We start from the raw sequence: 24,821 nt of genomic DNA, 5'->3' as shown, positions 1-24,821 counted from the left end.
GTGTTCTTTTTTTCTGTATTTTCTTATATTTCATAAAAAAATACATTTTCCTTTACAAATAATGCTGTCAGATTTGTGAACCACAGTAGCTTTTCCATCCCTTCTTTTGAGTTCCTATTTGCTTTACACAAATCTCTGATGCTTCTGTGACAGCAATTTTTAATGTAGCTTCAGTATTTATCCACAATACTTTTGTGCCTGCTTGGTAGACTTTCCTGAGGTACTGACCCATTTTAAAGCCTTCCCTCCTGAATCCGAATCCCTTAATATTTAATTTGCTCTATTCTCTAATTATTTAGTTTGTGAAACAATTTTTGTGGCAATAATTTTTCCCAAATGTCTTCCCATTTCCAGATGTAATATCCTCTATTATTCTCATTTTCATAGCAATGATATGGGACAGTTGCATTCAAAAATGTGCATGCTGATTGGACACCCCAACCAGAGTGCCCATTGTAAATCCATCATGCACCAGCAGAAAGAAGTCCATCTGGAATGAGCCTACATACCTCAAACAAATATTATACCACATTGCTAAGTAACCATGTCTTTACAACAATTCAATACTGCCACAAAAGTGTCATACATTCTATCATCCAGACAATACAAAACATTTCTTATAGATTCATAGGTGTTTACTAGGCTAATGACCACAAGGGCCATTTTAAGCCTAGCCATGCATCCCAAATCTCTGACAAGTTCTGCTACCCTTGATGAGTGTAAGCAGGGGCTTGGGAGGTGAAACATTCACAAGCAGGAGCCTGGGAGATGAACCATTTACAGGCTATTGTGTCTATTAGAAACGCAGGTGCCAAACTAGGGATTTTCTGTTGCCCATCCAACTGTCCAAGTTACACTTGAATTGGGTTAGGGAAGAACAATGCTTCACATGGATGGGGAGCCTGTTCCAGAGACAGGGTAATCTCTGGGATACATACCTGTATTTCCAGCAGGTCCTATTCATATCACAGGCAAGGTTTAAGTCTTTAGATCAGGTAATTGTGATGCTGTTTGTTTTGTGGATATGCAGGAGGTCCATCAGAGTGGGGTCTGACAATGCCTTGTATGCCAGGCATAGATCTCTCATCAACAGCCTGTAGGAGACAGAATACAGGGATAGAGCCTTGAGGTGGTCTGCATAGGACATTTTACTTAAGCCCTATTTTCTTTTAGTCAGGAATCTCTGTGGACGTTCCAGTTGTTGGATATGCCTGTTAGGTACATACCAAAGGGAGCACTGTACTCAATGATAGAGAAAGAGAGTTAGTTAGATATTTAGAAAGTAAGTCTAATTCTCACCCTTTCCTGCATTTTTTACTTTGTTCAAAACATGACAAATAAACTGAAACGTGTACCCTTCACTAAGGAAACTAATTTACTATTTAAAAATGTGCACACTGATTGGCCAGACCAATCAGCACACTCAATGCAAATCTCACAAGAAGTACTTGGCCTATCCATGCCAGTATGTGGAGAATCTTAAGACTAACAAAAAAAAAAGCATACTTTAGCAACAGGGATATCAGTCATTATTTAGTGACTTCTTTGTTAGTAAACAGCGACTTTCTTAACAACCTACCAAAAAAGAGGAAGCAAACACCACTGCATTCTGCAAAAGTCTGTTACACAAAGAAGTATTTTACTTTTACAAGTACTATGTAGATGAAAGATATGGCAGCAGACTAATTAAAAAAACACACACACACAGTAAATACAACAATACACTCTGTAGCCATTCCCATCTACAACAGAGCATGCATACTACATATCTTACCCACAGACTATGAGAAGCAGGCAGAAGATTAAAGATCTTTTCTAATGTAACATTATTTAGAAAAGGTAAGACTTTTCTTTCTCAACTAATGTTATTGTATAATAGCAATAATCCACTCCTGTGTGTGTGTGTGGGTGGGGTGGGGGTTAACACAGTATTTACACATGATTGGCTTTGTTTAATCACTCGGGCTTCGCCCTCATATTCAAACCATGTCAGCCATGAGTAAATCTGCATTACCCACACCCAGTCATAGATTACTGCTAAAATATATAATAATCAATTGTTACATTGATTTATTTGTATACATTGTGCATGTATTAGTCTGTTATGTTTGTAAATGTCAGTTCTAAAGATAAATACAACAAATACCCACAAATCCAGTAATTAAAATTAAAATTAGCTCTGAAAAATTAAAAAAAAAAAGTTATTGCAAAACAAATTATAGACTCCAACTATCCACAAAAGGCTGACATGAAGGAAGTTTGTCTATATATAAATTTCCAGTCAGAGCAGATTTGAGGGATCATGCTATCAGTTCACGCAATGACTTAAGATATCTTGTTAAAAGGATTACAACATAATTGGCAGGACAAGATAAACTTACCTTTGTGCAGGTGAAAAAAGAGTTTACTTTGCTAATTTCTATTCTTGTTACAGGCCCAAAAAAGAAATAAAATAAACTATGACAATTGTACACAACACTTTTCTTGTACTCAAACAGTTAAATAATTCTAAAATACAATTTTGAAACATTCAGAGCAGCTGCACAGTAAAATGAAATGTGATGAACAGGAGTTTACAATTTCTGAACTCTGCCAGACTGTGTCAGTTTTGCTGAGCTCCCCATAATGAAGGACAAACCCTTGTAAATGAGCTGTCCACAGTCCTGCAAACTGGGAAAAAATAATATAAAGCTTTGAAAATGAGCTTACTCTGACTAGATGGCAGGAAGTTATCATTCACTCTATGAAAAAAGTGTATTACATAAACAAAGGAGAGATGTTGGGGCAACACATGCCTCCCATAATTGCTGTTTGCTAATGCCTTTTACGTAAATTAGGAATGTTTTACTCCATAAGCAGTAACTATTGCAACATGAGAAATTATACAGAATGAGTTATCTGTTGCCATTGCTGCTCCCACTAAAGTTGCTTTTACAATACTTCTTGGTATCACATTACATGGACTACTAATGATGTCAAAATAGGAAGCCACGTATGAAATATCAGTGTAATAACAATTTATTACAGAACTGAGAACACTTTCAAAACATAAACAAATTTATGAAATAAGTATGGTTTCCAGTCTTACTCTTATATCCATCTTAGATTTAAAAAAAATAAGCAGAATGAAAACCATGTTGTGTGGAGATAATTACTTCCATTTGTAATTTTGTTGTAGCTCATGGATGTTTGTAATGTCTTGTATTCTATTACTATGCAACAAATATGTGAAGTGCTTGGTACTTTGGTGGTATTAACATTTGAAGATAAAATGTAAGTATCAGTGGGGGACTTCCAAGATGGTTGCATACTGAATAACAGCTTAATTTCAGCTCTCCCAGTGTAAAAACCGAAACTCAGAAAAGAGAGCCAGTGAACTTATATTTTTCAGTAAATTTCAGTACCTGGCTAGTAAGTGCAATGTCTAGATGCTGGCAAAAATACATTCAGAGGACCTGAAAGAAAATGGTGGGGAGAGAACACTGACTGGAAATAATTCTGCATCTGTTCAGCAAAAAGCAGTGCAAGCTCCAGCTTTGCAGTAAAGCATGACTTCCAGTAACCTAGAGGAAAAAAAAATAAGTCAAATGTATGGAGAACTGATTAAAATAAACAAAACTCTGAAGGAGTATATCTACTCAAATAACAAAAGGCTGGAAAAAAATGGAAGAAGCTTTTAACAGATATTTCGATGAGGTGATAAAACTGCAAAAATTAGAGGTCGAAATGAAGAAAAGACTGGCTGAGTATGAGACCGCTCAAGAAATAGAATTAGAGGACATTAGTAAGTAGGAAAAACTTGAGATTTCCTGCTGTACCAGACAGCTGGAAGGAACAGACTGTAATTCTATGAAAGCCCAGATAAGCAACTGGACTGGTATTCCACAGCAGGAATTGTTAATTGAAAGGGCACATCGTGTGTATACTCCAAACCTGGCCATGAGAAAGCAACCTAGACCTTTAATAATAAAGATGCAATCCTACCAGCAGAAAGAGTTGATTCTGACAAAATTGTGCCAGAAGGACAAAGTACTAAAAGTGGGAGAGTGTTTGTGAAAAATGATTAATTATTGTACACCCGACAGTAGAAGAATAAATTTATTCCCGTAATCAGGGAATGTCGAGAAGCTGGCATGAGATTCAAGCTTCTCTATCCAGCTATTTTCAGAATATTCTTTCCTGGAGGGACAAAATCTTTTTTTTTATGCAGAACATGCTAAGGATGAAATACAAAAGTTTATCCCACAAAAAGTGAGCCATCAAACAGGATATTCTGCATCTTGTTCTTCTAATCAGGCATATCCCACAACCAAGGGAGCCCGCAGGATTTTTTGCAGGGGGGTGCAAACCCAGAGCCCCACCCACATAGCTCACCACGCCCCCTGCCAACACAGCCCCGCCCAAGTCCACCCACCCAAGCCCCGCCCAAGTCCACCCACCCAAGCCCCGCCCACACAGCCATTCCAGTGTCCCATTACTTGGCTATTTCTCCCCATTTACTGTAGACACTGTTCAAATCTGTGTGCATACTGTGTTATGCTTTAGTTCTACAATGATTACAGGCAGTTGGATTTAAATTTACAACTTTTATTTCAAACATTATAGCCCAAACACTGAGACATTTACTAAACCTAAACAAAGCAATAGTCTTGCAATGAAAACAGACTTGGCATTAAAGCTTCTCTACTTTTGAAACTCACATTCAATGAAACGGCATTGAAACCCACATTCAAAGAAAATGCATCTGGCCAGTGGCAGGTTATTTACCTTTGAACAGTTTTCAAGCAATAGGCTCCTTGCACACCGTTAGGGCCATGCAAAAGTTATTTGATTTACCTGATTGTATTAATTATAATATATAATTGAATTATATCCGTTGTATTAGACAGCAACACTTTTATATTTCAGTGTTTCATCTACAAATTCAGGGCCTGCTGCCGTCAAAGAATAAATTGCCTAGATTAAATTAAAAAAATGGTAAGCTGGTATATTGCAATAGAAAATGGATGACAAGCTGAAAAACAGGTTCATAGTTATTAGGCATCTCATCCAAAGGAGGACATCCTGAGGACTGCAGCATACAAATGTATATGCTGTAGGAATAGAACCTCAAGCCTTTACATTAAGATGCAAGTATTCTACTTGTGGTGCTACTAACATAGCTTTAAAACTTTATACCACAATAGAGATACCATTTGCTAAACAAAATGGTTGCACATTGTAAATAGACTTGGCATGAGCAGCAGTGAACTTCGCTTCCCTTAAAACTCACAGTTCCTTGAAAATGCACTTGAAAATTCCACCTGCTAACTCTAACTTGGGCATTTCACTTTCTCTCTCTCTTACAAAGATACCACACCCCTCAAGGCTTCACCCTTCATGCAAGAAATCTTGACAAAGCCTAAAATAAATAGGGACAAATTATAAATATGGCTCTCAGAAAATTGCAAGAGTAACAGGATTTGTGTTAGTATGCAGTCTCATTATTTAGCAACTTCAATCCTTTTTAAGAGGAATATGGGGCAAAAATCTGGACAGCTGAGGGGTATGCTACCTCCCTCATACACACACCAAATAATTCTGGTCAGACTTGAATTAGTTCTGGGAAGGTTGCACTGAACGGCACCGTGCTTGATCTGAAGTGGGTGAAATCCTGGTAGCTAGTGATTGCAGCTCAGCAATGTAGAGCATTAAATGCAAGAGTAACAGGATTTGTGTTAGTATGCAGTCTCATTATTTAGCAACTTCAATCCTTTTTAAGAGGAATATGGGGCAAAAATCTGGACAGCTGAGGGGTATGCTACCTCCCTCATACACACACCAAATAATTCTGGTCAGACTTGAATTAGTTCTGGGAAGGTTGCACTGAACGGCACCGTGCTTGATCTGAAGTGGGTGAAATCCTGGTAGCTAGTGATTGCAGCTCAGCAATGTAGAGCATTAAAGCATTTTTAGCAGAGCATTGTTTCATCACTACCTATTGTGTTTGCACATAAGCTGTAGTCATTTCAAACATTTGCCTTTTTTGATTACTACAGAGTACATTTACCCACCAGAGCTATTGTGTTTGGACTTCATTGTGGAGCTAGTTGTTGCAGGGCTTGGCTTTAAGTAAGGTAGCAATGCTTATTTACCATATACCATTAAAGCCACCCAACTACAAGTGTACTAACACACAGACACTGGTCTCCAATAAAATGTAATGAGCTTCTGAAAATACTGTAATCCTGTCCTTTTATTACAAATACTGTCATATGCATTTCAATACCCAAGGCTTATACATTATCTAGCTATGTAAATATTCTCTGCATGGCAACAACGAAAAGGCTTTCAATGCTAGCAATTCTTTAACAATATGCTTACTAAAGCTTACTTGCATCTTACAATGTCCGACAAGCTTACTAAAGCTTACTTGCATCTTACAATCTCCAACAAGCTTACCTGATGTTCATTAAACCATGGCTACTTAAAACAGAGCAACAGGACACTGATAGCATGCAGTTCCTGAATAATAAGAAGCATAAATCAACAGTATAAAAATCTGATAGAAAACCAGAACATTTTGCAAAATCAAGGACAGATGAAAAGCCACGGTCATATTTGTGATCTACCTTGGATGGGGGAATACTCTGCACACTTACTGCACAACTGCTTCTTGCCTTCCTTGGACACATCCCGAGCCACTACAATGGGGGCTGGGGTGCAATAAGTATGTCATAATTTGAAGGCTCTGACACTCCTACCTCTCAACTTCAGAGCAAGAAATCTGGACAAAGCCATACATAGAACTAGAAGTGGGACACAGGCCCAAAAATAAGGCCAATTTTTAAATATTGCTCTTATTAACTTAATAAAACAGGTAAATCTTGCATTAGTACAAATTTTCTGAAGGGTATAAAATCTGAAACTCAAATGTCTGCCATTATTTTCTAACTTCAATCTTTAATGACTTGCCACTAATTTGCCAGAAACCACAATTTTATGAAAAACAGACCAAAATGTGATGCAAATATACCTGTCAAAAAAGGGACACCTTTTAATATTAACAGTTAACTTGAAGCAGCTAACAAAATAAGAGCATCCACATGCATTTCTGAAATAAAGGTAATCTACAACTGATCATTACAGTTATAATTGTAAACCCTTCACATTTTCTTCCAAAATTGCCATTTTGGAGGAGGCATTATTAGGGAGAGCAACATTTTGAGCCAGAATTGGGGACAATTGAGATGTTTGGATATTCCTAATCTACAAAGTGATTTGCACGCACCTCTCAACCTCTTAATGCAGGAAATCTGAACAAGGCCAAATATATTGGGGAACATAGAAACACTACTAAAAATTGCTCTTGTATAAACTTAGACAGTCTTGCATTAGCATGCATTTACTGAAGATTATGACATCTGAAACTCAATGTCTGTCATTTAATGGCTTAATTCCTAAATGATTTTCTAGAAAACCACAAATTTTGAGAAACAAACCAAAATAAGCAGCAAATATCTATTAATTCTGCAAAGATATGGACAACTGAGAGGTATAGTTCAACCGGGCTGTCGAGTTTGCTACCCCTCACAAAATCATGGTCAAATGGAGCCTCCCCCCCTGCAGCCATTCCAATGTCCCATTCCTTGGTTATTTTGCCCCATTTACCATAAACACTAATGTGCATACTGCTCTACTTCTGCGATGATTTAGGATTTCATTTGAAAGTTTTATTTTGCATTTTACAGCACAAACCCTAATACATATCTGTTAAAGCAATGCAGTCTCAATGAAAATAGACTAACATTAACACTTCTCTGCCCTTGAAACTCACATGCATTGAAACAGCACCGAAACCCACTTTCAGAGAAAATACATTTTGCCAATTGCAAATATTAACTCTGGGCTGTCTTCAAAATCATAGGCCACTCGAACATAACATACACATGCTCTTTGATACACCTTCCTGACTGTATTACATTATATTCCTTGTACAATACAGTACAGTTAAAGGGCATTTTAAATTTATTGTTTTGAAAATTTTTCCAGTAAACAAAGAAACAAAAAGCATCCACCAATGACAAAATTGCCCAATTCAGAACATTTCCATCATAACGTCTACTCAAGTCCACCAGTATCATTAAAAAATACACAATCTCTGTAGTAAAATCCACATTGAAGAAATTTGTAACTAATAGAGGTTGCTGCTCGCAAACACTTTTTCATTATTTAATCTACAAATAAAGTGCCCGTTACCCTTGAAGAATAAATTGCCTTTGTTGCATGCAGTAAAATGAAAAGCTAGTAATACCGCAATAGAGAATGGATAGCAAACTGTTAACAGGTTCATAGTTACTAGGTATCTTTGCCAAAAGGACTGCAGCATCCACCCCCCTTACAACACAATACAGCATCAGCAATGCATTTACCTACTGCGGGAGTAGAACCCACAGCCTTCAGCATCTAAAGCGAGTACACTATCTGTTGTGCTATTAATGTAAGCAGACTAAACATAATCAGCACTAAACTTTTGCTCCCCTGCAGCTCTCAGCTCCTTGTAAAATCTACTCGACACTCAGCTGTATCTCTGAACTTTGCAGCACAAGAAATCTGGAAAAAGACGAAATTTATTGGGGGGGGGGGGCAAAAGGCCAAACAACAGGGACACATTTTAAACATTGCTTGTATAATGTTTGAAAGTTGCTAGAATAAAATGCTGCATTACCACCATACATTTCACTGCCACGTCTTGAACCCAGGGGACCCCGTGCAAAAGTCAAAGCAACATACCACTACACCAAATCAGTTTTGTGAAAGAGGAAGACTGAAACTTTACCATTTAGTGAATTCAGTTCTCACCATAGCACAGCTGTCAACCTCTTAGCACAAAAGACCTGAACAAAGCCAATAATGGGTGACTACAACCACCAAACATTCAGTGAATTCAGTTCTCACCATAGCTCTCAACCTCTTAGCAAATAACACCCGGACAAAGCCAGTAATGAGAGAATATAGCCCCCAAACATTTTCAGTGAAATCAGTTCTTACCATAGCTCTCAACATTAGCAAAAAACCTGGATGAAGCCAATAAATACCTGGATGAAGCCAATAAATACCTGAACAAAGTCAACACTGGGTGAATACAGCCCCCAAACATTCAGTGAATTCAATTCTTACCATAACTCTCAACCCTAGCACAAAACCTGGATGAAGCCAATAATGGGGAATACAGTCCCAAACACAGGGATACATTTCAAATATCCATCTTGTACACTTAGAAAATTGCTAGAATAAAAGCTTGCTTTTGTTACCATACACTTTCTGAAGAAAAGAAGTCCAATATTTACATTTATTAACCAGGAAAGTCTGACTTTGAAAAAAAAAAAAAAGCTAATTTTTTTAGCAGAGGCCCAGGGAGAAACACTCCAGACAGCCAAGAATATCAGGCAACAAGGACACAAATGCAGAAACCACAGATTTTATGAGGAACAGAAAAGGTATGAGGGAAAATCCTACAATATTTTTACAAATGGTGGTGGGTAGGGAATTCAGGCTCTTGCCACTTGGGCCCAAGGTACAGGGTTCAAGCCTTATTCTCTACCCACCACCATGTACACCTGGGGCATTACACACACACACACACACACACACACACACACACACACACACACACACACACACACACACACACACACACACAAAACGGGTCTTCTGTTCCTGCATACTCCTACCTGAACGGGTCTTCCGTCTGAGTTCCGCTGTCAGACTCTCCATCTTCTGTTCCCGCATACTCCATCTGACTGACTCCCAATCTTCTGTTCCTGGCCATACTCCGTCTGAGTTCCTTTCCCGCTTGAATACCCTGTCTAAGTTCCTGCGATGATGTCAGCTCAGCCCATCTAAGTTCCCGCGATGATGTCAGCACGCCTACCCGCGATCTTCTTAAAGAAGAACGCGCAAAAGAAAAACTTTGCTGTAGTCAGACAAACTTTGTTTGATGTATTCAGCCGATTGCTGATTCCAGGGGGGTGCAAGTGCACCCCCTTGCACCTGCCTGCGGGCGCCCTTGCCCACAACTGGAATGTCCAAAGAGATTCCTCATTAAAAGAATACAGGATGTAAGTAACATATCCTATGCAGATCACTTCAAGGCCTTATCCCTGTATTTTGTCTCCTACAGGCTGTTGAGGAGATATCTATGCCTGGCATACAAGGCATTGCCAGACCCTACTCTGATGGACTTCCTGCATATCTGCAAAAAAACAGCATGAGAATGACCTATTCTAAAGACTTAAACCTTGTCTGTGATATAAGTAGGACCTGCTGGAGAGACAGGTATGTATCTCAGAGACTATCCCTTCTCTGGAACAGGCTCCACTTCCATGTGAAGTAGGGTTCCTCCCTAAACAAATTCAAGTGTAACTTGGACAATTGGATGGGGAACAGGAAATTCATCCCTGGTTTGGCACCTACATCTCTAATGGACACAGGCAGCCTGTAAATGGTTAATCTTCCAGGCCCCTGCTTGTAAATGTTTTACCTTTTAAGCCCCTGCTCACACTTATCAAGGGTACCAGATCCTTTTGGGATGCATGGCTAGGCTTAAAAAGCCCCTTGTGTTTGTTAGCCTAATAAACACCTATGGACCTATGAACAATATGCTAATACTTTCAACTAGAAAGCCCAAAACATTGTTAAAATGTGTTACTTTGCACATATATAAATTCTTTTGATTAATCTAAATGATTTGATATTACTTCCCATTAATATTAGTTAAACAAAATCTTTCCAATGAATGTGTGACAAGGCCTTTCAGTGGAGAACAATGAGGAACAGGGACTTTTTAATACTCAGAATGAGGAACGTTCCCCAGAATGAGGTACATTTGAGAGGTATGCAGCCACTGATGGCTAATACAGCACATCACCTTGCTTCCAGTGTGTTCCACTACAAGCCAGTGATGGCCATTATTACACATCCATGATATATACAATACAATGTGTTTCACTAATAGCCACAAATGACTAGTGTTAAACATTAGATGTGCACCAAGATACATGTATCCTCTTTTTTTGTTGGCAAATATCAACCATACGCTCAGACTTTTTCCACATCTGATAGAGCTGCAATAGAAATGGTAGAAGACCATTCTTTACACGTGAGATCTTTATTTGTGCATGCAGATATTTACAGACACACACACACACACACGCACACACGCACACACGCACACACGCACACACACACACACACACACACACACACACACACACACACACACACACACACACACACACACACACACACACACACACACTTACTTTGCCAATTTGCAATCCACCTAATGATATAGGGGTTGATGCCTAGTTTTGTGAGTTTATCAACAATTCCTGAGTGAGGAATGGTATCAAATGCCTTGGCCAGATTGAGGTAGGCTGTATGAACTGCCTTACCTTCATCCACAGCTCTGGTGACCGATTCAAAGAAGTCAACCAGGTTGAGCAGGCTTGATCTACCTTTCATAAAACCAAATTGAGTGGGATCTAGAGTTTGGAGATTCCCTATAGCCTTGTTAATTAGGTCCACGATGATGCACTCCATAGCAGACTCATCAGGCTAATGGGGCAATAATTTCAAGGGGCTGTAGTTGCTCCTTCTTTATGGAGAGGTATGATTGTAACAGTGCACCATTTGATAGGGACAAACCCTGAGGTGAGGCTGTGAGTGAACAGGGCACACCGATGTGGTGCCAGTTCACTTTGTAATTCATGTAGAACACAGCCAGGGATATTGTCAGGTCCTATGGAAGTTGTATTCTTGGCCTTGGACAATGCAGCTTTAACCTGTGCTGCAGAAATGCTGGGTGCCTGGCATTCATCCGGTATTGAGATTGATCCTTTGGGGGGGGGGGGTAAAGTTGGCATTGAATCTATCAGCCAGTATGTTGGCAATATATGTTGCCTCAGTATAGGAGGTACCATTGTGCAGTAACTCAGAGCAAATCTGGGTATTTCCATGGAGATTCTTAACATAACTATAGATGGCTTTGTGGTTGTTTTTAATGTCTGCCACAATTCTGCCTTTGTAGCTGGCTTTGGAGGTTTTGTTGAGGGATCTCAACTTTTTGTTGAGGCTAATAAGGGAATTTTTCCAGTCTTGGGACTTCACCTTTTTCTGCAACAGTTTCTTCCTTCTGTTGTAGAGTTTATTAATGGCAGGGGACCACCAGATTGCCTTCTTTTTTTGTAGGAAAGCATCTTGGTTCTGTTGGGTATGGCTAGTTCCATGCATTTATGTACGTGTTCGTACAGTGCATTGGTGTATGATTTGGCAGTCATGCATCTATTTTCCATTGGCATGGGTGCTGCTTTTAGGAGTCCAAAGTCAGCTTTGAAGAAGTTTTTCATGTTGGATACCTTTGCAGGGGGTGTAGGCGAGATGTGGATTTCCATGGTGATTAGTTTATGGTCTGATCTAACCAGGGAGGAATTGACTATTGGTGTAGAGCAATGGTTGCCCATGTTAGTAATAACCAGGTTAAGGATGTTGCTTCCTCTAGTGGGGGTAAGAATGAGCTGGTCCAGGAGATTGGAATTGATGAATTCCAGGAAGCGTTGGGCTAGTGCATTGGTGCATGAGTAGTTTTCCCAGTTGAATGACGTGTAGTTGAAGTCACCTAGTATGAGAGTGTTGGGTTGGATCTTAATAGTTTCCAGGGTGCTTAGGAATGTGGAGTGATAGTGTTGGGACATGGTTGGGGATCTATAGCAGGCTATGACCTGAATTGCTGTCTTACCCAGTGTTAGTTGTACCTAGAGTATCTCAGATGTGTTATGCTGGGCTACTAGTCTGGAGGTGTGCATATTCTTTATGAATATGGAAATACCACTGCTTTTGGAGCTTCAGTCCATTTTCTGGGGCTGAAAGGTGTGGAATGAGTTATAGCCTGGTAGTGTAGGGGTGCTTTCTGTTGCTTTAAACCAGGTCTCCTTTACAGCACAAATGTCGATGTTCTCCATTTTGAGGAGTGTGTTGAGCGCATGCATCTTGAGATTTAGACTTCTAGCATTGAGCAGCATGACCCTCAGATTGCATTTATTTATAGCTGTTACTATGGCAATTTGGTCTTTGGAATACCACCTAAAAAATGCACTATAGGGGTGGCAAGAGCCTTAGCCAGTACCCGGAAACCTAGGGATGACAGATGCAGGCCATCTCTGGCAAAGCATCGAGGTCTGTCATTCATGTCATCCCAAGCAGACAGATGCTGGATCCCCTTAGAATGACAGCATTAGCCAATTGTTGAAGTCAATCATTTTCTGTTTGTACTGCGGCATAATTCTGGGCAATAGTAGGATGCTGCTCAGGGCTAGGGTCATACCTGCCTTGGCCACATAATCTGAGAGCTCCACCATGTCTTTTTTCATGTAGTTCAGGGAGGTGCATCTCAGGTCATTCACACCCACATGGACAATGACAGAGTCATGCTTGTACTTGTTGTGGAATGACCTGCGTGCGTGTGTTATGTGTCAGATTCTGGCACCTGATAGACAGCTGACTGTTACCTTCTCCTTATTCAACCTAGTGAGTGGGACATCAGTGTGCCTCACTACAGAGTCACCTATGATTATTGTTTTGGGCAAGCTGTTTTGCTTTAGGGGCTTAGGTTGAGGGGCACACTGTGTAGGTGAGCTATGTGTCTTGTGGTTTGTGTTGTGTTGTGGTGGTTGAGTGCATTTCTGCCTTGGAGGTCTCTGCTGTTTGGGTAGATTTCTATTGACAGCCTCTGGGAAGGTGGGTATGTGGTTTGTGTTTTTATGTGAGGGCTGTGATGGTTGGTGTTCTATAAGGCTATGTGTTATATGTGGTGTGGTGCAGGTGTTGACCTTCTTCTCTTGACCAGCTATTCTGGTCTTGGCTGGAGAGTGCATGGCTTCTAATTTGGAGATATAAGCACATCTCTCACAAGTGTGAGTGTTGGGAAGTAAGAGGAGAGGGTTGTCTGTGTACATGAGGCAGTTGCTACACTGCCTCAGAATGGCCAAATTCACCAGGTTAACAGGACAAAGCACAGGAAACTGACCTTTAGACATGCCAGGAGGGATGGTCATCATTACTAAGTACTGGAGCTGTTTCCTTATAGGACGTCTAGTGCTGATAGCACTTATGTGTGCTACAATAATTGATACAAAAAGCCTGATTAAGTGCTAGGTAAATAAGCTAATTAAAGGGGAAGAGAGAACAGCTCTAGCAAGATCTATGGGAAAAATTGAAGAGCAGACTTTCTGGCACCGGTAATATACTTTAAATGCAGAGCAACCTAGCACACTTAAGTGTTTAGCAATATTAAAGCAAATACAGTTAAAATAAATGCAGTTAAATGAAAATATGACTTAAATTAAGTGCAGAAAGCAGTATAATAAAAAAAATCAAAATGGAGGCACTTAAAGTCCCTTTCTTCTTTCTGTTGCTGTTGTAGTCTGCAGGACACCAAAACAGGATCCGTGGAGCTTAAACAAGTGCAAACCCACGCAAACACAGGATTTTAAACCAGAAAGTTGAAAGGGATAGAAAAACTGCCCAAATGGCCGATAAACTACAATTCCAGAGCCATAAACCACTCCTCTTGTGGTAGAAAGGCTACCTAGTGCTTACCACTGATAAGCTGGAAGGCTTCCTTCTAACACAGAAAGGTCTGGGGAAGTCAGAATCTTACAAAACAGTCATGGATACAGCAAATCTGTATCTGGACTACTCTAGTAACAGGAAAGGTGGGAAACAAGCTTAGAACTTTTTTTTTGCAGAAAAAAACAGTTAAAACAGTAATACAAATACTTTAAATATAGTGCAAGCTAGCACACTTGAGAGTGTAGCAATATTAACGCAGTAATAATATGTTCTTCTATATTTAATTACATTGCCATTACTATAAAAAACACACTATATGCTGTCACTAAAAAGTATCAATGTGCTGAACCAGTGAGAATATTAGAATACTAATATTTAGTATATAGCACAGTGCATTATCCCCCCCATGCTACACAGTTTTTTTATACATAATTACATGTTCTAGTCACAGTGTTTCAGCCTGTATTCGTTCATTATTTATAAGAGTAATAAGGATGTTCAGATGCAGTGATTTAGATGATAATGTAGGCCAGGAACAGTGGAACCTGAATAAGGCTGGGCTTGGAGGGTTTCATTTTATAGATGGAGTAATACAAAAGAGAAAGGGGTGATTATATTATTGTATAACCAGACACTAGGCATAGTGACATATCCACAAGTTAGTAAGACAGGATTTTTGTTTTAACTGAAAAATCTTTGTGTTAAGTTCAAATTTGATATCTGGTGGTATAGAATTCCATAAAAAAGTATTGACAGTTACCAACATATTTGCTACATTTAGTGGTAGATACTAAGTTTGGGTTGGATGTTTTAAATGCCTGGATGGATTATATTCCTCTATCATATTGCTGATTTGAGGCATTTGGGGGGCTTATGCAAAATATTATGCACCATTTTCAGTAAGGAATAAGTTAAAATTTTTGTTAATTCTAGCCAGATTGATTTTAATGCTTTACAGTTAGATTGCTTGTTAATGCTTTACAGTGGTTTGTTTTATGTGGTTGCTTGATAGCAAATATAGCAATTTTGTTGTAGGTTTGGTAAAGTTTATGAGGTTGTGATTTTTGGATGTTAGAATAGCTGAGACTTACAGGTTATGAAGCTGCGGTGTTCCTGGATTTTAGAATAGCTGAAGCATACAGGAGAATGGCCAGTAAAAGTGTTTTGTTTGTCATCAGTATATATTGCTCAGATGAAAGCGGTATGGATTTGTAAAGAATTCCCAGGTTTTATTAGCTTTGGCTATGATGTATAGTATGCATCACAATTTAAATGGTAATCAGTAATTACACCTAGCAGTTATAACTTGTTATATTTGTATATTGTGCAATGATATGATGTCAAATTATGTAAAATTTTTAATGTTAACTTTTATGTAATTTCACATCACATTGTTGCACAGTATACAAATATAACAAGTTACTCTCATGCAAGGTGGTCACATCTATCACTACTGAACATCAAAGACAGTGATAGAATATAGCAATAACCCACGCCTGGGTGTGGGTAATGCTGGATTTACCCACGGTTGGCGTGGTTTGGTCCCGAGGGTGAAGCCTGAGGGACCAAACAAAGCCAACCGTAAATACAGCATTACCCACACCCAGAAGTGGGTTATTGCTATTATACCATGACATTATTTAAGAAAAGAAACTATTACTTTTCTTAAATAATGGCATAGTATAATGCCTGTTTACTGCCCTTCCGCAGATGTCTGGCATCCGGCAGTTCTGACGTACTGCACGCCTGCGCAGTACATCAGAGCTGTGGGCAAAAGCTGGAGAAAGCAAGATCTCCGTTGCTTTTTACTGTTTTAAGCTATGTTAAATGGGTTTAACATAGCAAGACAGTTTAAAATAAGCAACGGAGATGTCCGTTGCTTATTTTAAAACTGTCTCGCTATGTTAAACCCATTTAACATAACGAACAGTAAAAAGCAAAGGAGATCTTGCTTTCTCCGTTGCTTTTTTAAAACCTGTCTAAGCTATGTTAAATGGGTTTAGCATAGCGAGACAGCTAAAATAAGCAACGGAGATCTCCGTTTATTTTAAAGCTGTCTCGCTATGTTAAACCCATTTAACATAGCGAGACAGTGTTTAAAATAGAGTTATACTAATGGAAAAAGTCCGGCGACGGACCTTTTCCATTAGTATAACTCGATTTACAATGTGCACGCTGGCCAATCAGTGTGCACGTTTTGGGGGGGTCATGGTATAATAAAAAATAGATCTGTTTCTGCCTGCTTTCCATACAAGTAATGTGTCCCTGACTTAGTTATAAAACTAGAAAGTAACTAGTATAACTGGATATGTGTTTGCCTGCACTTTCTGAAGAATACAAAGTCTGAAATTGAAATGTGTTTTATTATTTAGTGACTTCAGTTCTCAGATATTTCTCTCAAAACCATAGTTTTTATGACGACCAGATGAAACATATGAGGCAAAAATCTGGAAATTCTGTGAAAGTCTGGCAAGGTGAGTGCAAACATAAGGAGCTGTGTTACACTGCCTTTCTGATAGTACTAAGTGCTTTATGGCTTTGAAAGTCAGCAAAACACTTGGTGTTTTTTATTTCTGTAACTAATAGTACATGGAGCAGATTAAGCTCTATGTACTGTAAAGAATTATGATTGCTTCCCTGATCATAACCTTTAATTATGTGTTCTCAGCATTGTTGCTGAGTCTCTCTTCTCGAGCTTCACTCACTGGGTGGATTTATTGGTATCCATGTCTCAAACACATAATAAACAGGTTTTCATTGGTGACCCAATCATAATTCTCTATATTATGAGCATAATTATATGTGTATGTTGCTATATTTCCAAATAGTACAGGTGAGGCATATCCTATAGAGATTCCTTACCAAAAGGATACAAAGCCTAAACAACATGTCCTACATAGACTGACTCAAACTCTGTCACATTACTCAGTATCCTATAGACTGCTAAGAGGAGAACTGTGTCTGGCATACAAGGTATCCTCTGTCCCATTGCTGATGGATTTACTGCATATCAACAAGTCAAATGTTATCAGAAAAACTCAATCTAGGGATCAAAACCTCTTCTGCAAGGTCAACAGAATGATTTTGAAGGACAGGTATATCTCATGGAGGATACCACTGCTATAGAACAGACTCCCTATCCACATAAAACAAAGTTCATCCCTGTCCATATTCAAGTACAACTCAAATATATGGATGGGAAACAGAAAATATACCCCAGAACTGCCTTCTGTACCACTAACAGCACAGAGGCAGCTCCTAAATGCTTTATCCATGCACAGGTCCCCTCAAATTATCTATGGTATGATCCCAGTTATTCTCAATAGGGGTAATTCATAATTATCTGCCATGGGTTAGGTAAGGCCAGTCTATAGCCAAATGGGATAGGTTATTGTGAGCACAAAAAGAAAAAGTGGATAGGCTTTAAATGGCCCTCAAGGGCAGCTAGCTTAGTACTTACCAATGAACCTATGAGAGTTATGATTATTTAGTATATTGAGCAGATGTCCAGTGGCAATTATGTTATTTGTTAAAATCCAGTCAAAAAATGTTTTGCAGTGGCAGTGATGACATTTGTTAAAATCCAGTCAAGAAAGCTTTCCCTGCCGAAGACTTTACCTGGTTACACTGAAGTATTAATAGGTTAAGGTCATGAAGATTAATGGTAATTTTTGGTCTTGTTGTGTTAGGGATATATATAGTTTTAAGCCACTCAAAGTTTGTATCTTCTTTTTATGGCAAATCTTAGCCAGTATACAATGTCTTCAAATGTTTCAAAAATTTTCAAAATGGTTTTGTGCTGAGTTAGGTGGAATGTAAATTAGGGCAATTCATAGTTGCTTATGTATGCTAAGATTAACCCTGGCAAAAAAAAAAATCAGGTGAGCCAAAGATAGGAGCTGGTAGATGGTTGGGGTGAATGGATATGCGCTTTGAGTATAGCAGAGCAATGCCTCCAGCTCTCATAGATCTCAACCTACTATCTCCAAAATGAGGAACACTAGCCCTCGTAATGTGAAACAAATGGGCAAAATGTGGAACACATACTAATGGCTTACTAACAACTTCAACTAGGAAGGTCATAGGATGGTTAAAATATGTTGGCTTTATTATAAAGAAGATATTTTAATGAATTAATATGATTAATTTCTATTTACCATGGATTTCACTTTTAAAAAATTCCTAACACTGAATGTGTGACAGACTCTTTCAATGTGGAACTTCAAAGAACTTTAAGGATATGAACTTTTTAAAACCCCAAATGAGGTACGTTCCTTGTAATGAGGTGCACTTGAGAGGTATGCCTGCTCTTTTAGTAATATGGTCTATCTGAATAATGTTATATTCAAATGTTTTATCAAAATTAATCTGAAAAAATATGTGGAAAGATATATGACAGGGATTCTAAGTTCTTGTATTGGAAATTTATTGTTTTTAAGCAATTTGTAATGGTAAAAGGACAGCTGTGTGTTCAAAGGTTTATCATACCTTAGGTATATCATGGAAAATGTCTAGCCAGACTTAAGAAATTACTTTTGGAATACAATATGGGAAATGCAGTGTGAGTGCATTGTTAGATGATGATGTGAAAGAAAGGATAGCAAGTTTTGTTGATGAAAGGAAAGCAGTGTTGGGTTTATAAAATCGGAATGTAAATGCTATATGGTAAAGATTAATGAATCTAGGTTGGCTGATGAAGGCGTATGCTAAAGTTAATGTATACTAGATACATGCTTTTCAAGGTTTTTGCTCAAGAATTCTGGACAAAGCCAAAAGTAATGGGGGGGCCAAGGCCTAAAATCTGGGACAAGTTTTACATTTGATTCAAATTCACTTAAAAGTTAATAGAACAAAATGATTGGTACCCACTTACATTTTCTTATCAATAACAATTACGAAACAGTAATATTTCACTTCATTGACTGACCACAATCTTTCGGTGATTTACTACAAAATAAAACATTTTATGAGAGGATGGAACAAAAATATGAGGCAAAATCAGAGATATTCCAGAAAATCAGGGACAGTTGAGAGGTATGACTGGATATAATGAGATTAAGCAGAAACTACACAAGGAGGCTTATGGGAAGCAAAGAAGGGAGAGAACAAATTAAAACGAATTGTTATAATGTAAAAAGAAAAGAAAAAAAGATTTTGTAAAGACATTTTTTTTAAAGTGATCTGTATTTCATTTAAAAAAATAATCATTTTATTTATTTATTTTATTTATTTTACATTTGTTAAGCGGGGAAGTCTGACTGGACACATGCCCTTTTTCAGCAGAGGCCCAGGGAGAAAAGTTCCACGTACACAATAAAATATTACATTAGGCAGTTGATATACAGTTAGGTTACATTCAATCATATATAGTATTCATACACTTTCTTATTAATAATGCTGTTGAAAAATAATACCTTAAAAAGGAGTTTAGACATAAAATACTTCAGAGTATTTGGGATATATATACATTATAAAAAGCTGGTAGGATGAAATATGTATAAATGATAGATTGGATAGGAAGGGTTCTGGGGAGAGAGGATAGGTATAGATAGGGAAATAATGAGTTGAAAGTGGAGGGGCTGATAGAGAGTAGTAGGTGGTAGGGTCTAAAGGTAGGGTAAGCAGGAAGATTGCAGACATATAGAGGAAGAGGAATAATTCAAAGGGTGCAAATAATAATAGTATTGGTAGGTGTGCTGTACATAAAGTCAGTTGGATATAGGAAAGGAAGATGACACATAGAGGGAGAAGCAGAGAGATGTAACAGGAGAAATGATACTGGGAAGTAGAGCATGGAAGGAGAAGTAGTGGGGTGGGAAATAGAAAGAGATATGTAATAAAACAAGCAATGTCAGAGAGGGACTAGAAAGAAGTACAAAAGCACTAGAAGGAACAGAGGCTGCAGTCATAGGATCATAGGATCACAAGAAGTTACTAGGCTAATAGTCCTGGGGCTCTTACAAGCCTAGCCAAGAGTTTATCCCCCAAAAAAGACAGCAGCTGTCACCCCTGTCAATGAGGAACACAGGTGGAACCCCTGGGACAAATTTGTGGTTTCCCATCCACTCATCAAGGTTGTGCTTGAAGAGGGTCAACGGGGTACTCTATTTGTCATGTATGGGAACTCTGTTCCAGAGACGGGGCAGCTGCTGGGAGACAACCCTATCTCTCCAGCAGGTTTTGTTGATGTTGCATATTAGATTTAGGCCTTTCAAGTGGGTAATGCACGAGGAGTTAAACTTAACAGATATGGAGCCTCTCTGGTAGGGCAGGGTCTGATGTTGCCTTGTAAGCGAGACACAGATCACCTCTGAGCAATCTGTATGATACCAAGTAGAGTGATAGTGATTTGGGCCTGTCCACACAGGACAGGTGTTGGAGGCCATGGATTCTCTTTGTGAGGTATTTCTGTGTCCCTTCCGGTTGGTGCAGGTGTTTGGAAAGGTACATACCAAATGGGGCGTTATACTCAATTATTGGCCTAGTCAGGGAAGAGTACAGAGAGAGGTAATAGCCTCCTTTTTTCTGAATGCAATCCCTTTACTTATGAGATGAACCAAGTAAAAGGCTTTTCTGACCACTGCCGCTACATGATGGTTGAATGTGAGATTGTTGCCATCGTGAGTACCCAAGTCTCTCACCACAGGTTGTGTGCTTATGGGGTTGCCATTGATGTGGTAATCAGTAGGGGCTGTGTTTTTGCCCAATGGTATGATAATACATATTTTGCATTTAATTTAAGGCCATGACCGTGGCACCAGTCATTTGTTGGTGTGAGACCCTCTTGCAGTATGTTAACATCATTTGGAGAATCAATGACAGCACCCAACTTACAGTCATCTGCAAACTTGGTCAGCCACAGGCCTTTTGTCTTTGCCTGGACCTCTGAGAAGTAGATACCAAACAGTAGGGATCCCAGGAAAGATCCCTGGGGAACACCACTAGTGACAGGTCTGCTGTCAGAGGTGAAGGCACCTATTTTGACCTTGTGGGTCCTACTGGTGAGCCAGTTGGCCCCCCACCTGATGAGATAGCAATTTACACCAAATTGTATTAGCTTTTTGATGATGCCTGAGTGGGGGATTGTGTCAAAGGCCTTGGCCAAGTTAAGGTAAGCTGTATGTACTTTCCCTCACCCAGGGCCATGGTGACAGTCTCAAAGAAGCTAATCTGGTTCAACAGGCAAGATCTTCCCTTGATGAATCCGAAATGGGTGGGGTCAAGTGCTTGGAGATTGCTTATGTCCTTGTTTATCAGATCCATAATAATATGCTCCATGGCTTTACAGATCAGACTTGTCAAGCTAATGGGGCAATAGTTTCCAGGATCGGTAATGGCATCACCTTTGTGCAAGGGAATGACAATGGCAGTTCTCCATTCTGCTGAAATGAAGCCTGTACTTATGATGTGGTTGAATAGGGTGCTTAATGGTGAAGCTGATTCTTGCTGGAGATGGTGCAGAATACAGCCTAGGATACTACAGGTCCTATGGAAGCTGTGTTCTTTACCTTGGATAAGGCCTTTAACTCTTGATCTACATAGCTGTCAGGTGTGGGACAAGTATTGGGGATGTCAAGTGGGCCTTTGGGGGGATAGGGGGATGAAGTTTGCACTGAATCTATCTGCTAGCAGGTTGGCTAAGTCAACAGGATCAGTGTAAGTTGTACCATTAAGTACTAATTAAGAACAAACCTGGGATTTGCCATGGAGGTTCCTGACATAATCGAAGAAGGCTTTGTGGTTTTCCTTTGTTTCAGAGGTTAGTTTCAATTTGTAATTGGCTTTGGAGGTTTTCACTAGTGATCTAATTTGCTTGTTGAGGCTGAGGAGGGAGTTTTTCCAATTTGGAATTTGTTCATTTTTAACCTTGGACAACAGTTTCTCCCTTTTTTTGTAAAGCCTGTTGATAGAGGATGTTCACTAGACAGGTTTGTGTTTCCTTGAGGAGCAGGTTTTAGTTCTGTTGGGTATGGCTGAGTTCATGCAGTTGTACAGGTGCTTGTATACTGCATTGGCATACTGTTCAGAATAAGCTGTCTGCATCCTCTGGGGGGGTGGTGGTGGTGGTGGTGTGAAGCTACTGATACCCACCCTTAGGAGGTTGTAGTTAGTTTTTGAGAAGTTTTTTAGCCTGGTTATGGCTGAGGGGGTGGCTGGGTAGGGTAGAAACTTCGAATGAGACAGACCTATGATCTGAGCTCACCAGGGAAGAACGTACTATGGGAGTGGTGCAGTGGTCACCCATGTTGGTGACAATCAAGTCCAGAATGTTATCTCCAATTGTGAGGTATGAGATGAGCTAGTCTAGTGCATTAGAAATGATGAAGTCAAGGAATTGTTGGGTGAGTGCATTAGTGCAGGATTAGTTCACCCAGTCTATGGTGGGGTAGTTGAAGTCACCAAGGATCAGGGTGTTAGGGGTTATCTTGATGGAGTCAAGTAGGTCAAGGTAGGAGGAGTGGGTGTCCTGCATCATGGAGGGGGTCTATAGATGGCTATAATTTGGATGGGTGTCTTGCCAACTCTCAGTTGCACCTGGAGTAATTTCAGTGCATCATTCTGGCAAACCAGTTTAGAGGTGTGCCTATCCTTAATGAAGATAGACACTGTACCACCCTTAGTCTTCCCAACCTCATTTTGGGGTCAGAATATATGGAGTGAGGTATACCCTGGTAAGGCAGGGGTGCTCTCTGCACCTCTGAACCTCTGTGACTGCACTGACATTGGCATCTTCCAGTGCAAGGAGAGCCTCCACTGAGTGCATTTTCATATTAAGGATCCTACCGTTAAGCAGCATGACCTTCAATTTACTTTTTGACAGATCTTTTATGTTGGAAGAGTTGTCTTTGGGAAATTGCCTAAAAAAGGCACAATGGGTGAGGCAAGGGCCTTGGCTAGGATCCAGAATCTCAGCAGTGACAGGTGGAGGCCATCTCTGGCAAAGCATCGAGACCTGTCAACCATGTCATCCCAGGCAAACAAATACTGGATCCCCTTGGAAAGACACCAGAAGCTAAGCTAATTGTTGAAGTCAATTATTTTTTGTTGGTATTGTGATATCATTCTTGGTGAAGGTAGGATGCTGCATAGTGCTAGGGTCATACCTGCCTGGGGCACATACTCTGAGAGCTCAATCATATCTCTCTTCATATAGTCCAGAGAGGTACATCTCAAGTCATTCACATCAACATGTACAATGAAAGAGTCATACTTGTAGCTATTGTGGAGAAGATTAAGTGCGTGCGTGATGTGGTGGATTCTGGCACCTGATAGACAACTGACTGTGACCTTCTCCTTGTTGAGTCTGGTGAGGGGGACATCAGTGTGTCTCACAATTGAGTCGCCCATGACTAGTATGTTTGGTTTATTGTTATGCCTTATGGGCTGTGTTGGTTTATTATTATGTCTTATGAGCTGTGTTTGTGAAACACTTTTGTGTTGTTTGCTGTATGTGCTGTGTTTGGTGTTGTGTGTGGAATGTTTGTGAGTGTGTTTTGGAGGTCTCTGTTGTTTAGGTAAGTGTCAGAAAAATATGTATTAGTGTATGTATTAGTAATATGCTTAGTGCATTTAAGGCTTGAAAAGGGTTAACACATTTATTCTATTTCAAACTGCATAAAATCTGTACGAATTGCAGAAGCTTTCTAACCTTGTATTGTCATGAAATAAATATGCGCAGCTATAATCTTTGCTTATGCTTTCGAAATTTACAGGAAAGCAGATAATTTCTGCTTGTGTCAGGAAAATAATGAATAGATGTATGAGACCTAGACAAGAAGTTCTGCTTGTGCTGTGAGAAAGTACACAGCTGCAGGAGCTATAGATAATCAGAACAAAGACTGCTTGAAAATATGAACTGCAATCAGCACTTTCTTATCTCTGAGCTAGAAAAGTACCTTGAAATGTAACAAATGCATTAGAACTACACAATAGAAGCTTGTAATGGGCTAGAGCCCACCAAGGCCAGATTGTTTTTCTCAAAATGTTTTTCATCTGCTGTAGAACAATACTAAAAGTTGTGTTTGATTACGTCAACCACAGAAGGCAATGCCTTGTAGAACAGTATAAGAATAGCATACTTTCTGTTAGTAGTTAGGCAAAATCCTGTATTTGCATGTTTTTGTCTCCTTGCAGCAAGTTATTAAATGTGCCTTATCTGAACCTTACGTGTATTGGTCTTTGAAGTTTTTTCCTTTGACAGATTGGTCCTT

This window comes from Protopterus annectens, chromosome 1.part1, assembly GCF_019279795.1.
Source record: "Protopterus annectens isolate FY-2018-M chromosome 1.part1, PAN1.0, whole genome shotgun sequence".
In the NCBI taxonomy this organism is placed as follows: domain Eukaryota; kingdom Metazoa; phylum Chordata; order Ceratodontiformes; family Protopteridae; genus Protopterus; species Protopterus annectens.
The sequence above is the reverse complement of the archived record's forward strand: the minus strand, read 5'-3'. Positions refer to the sequence as shown.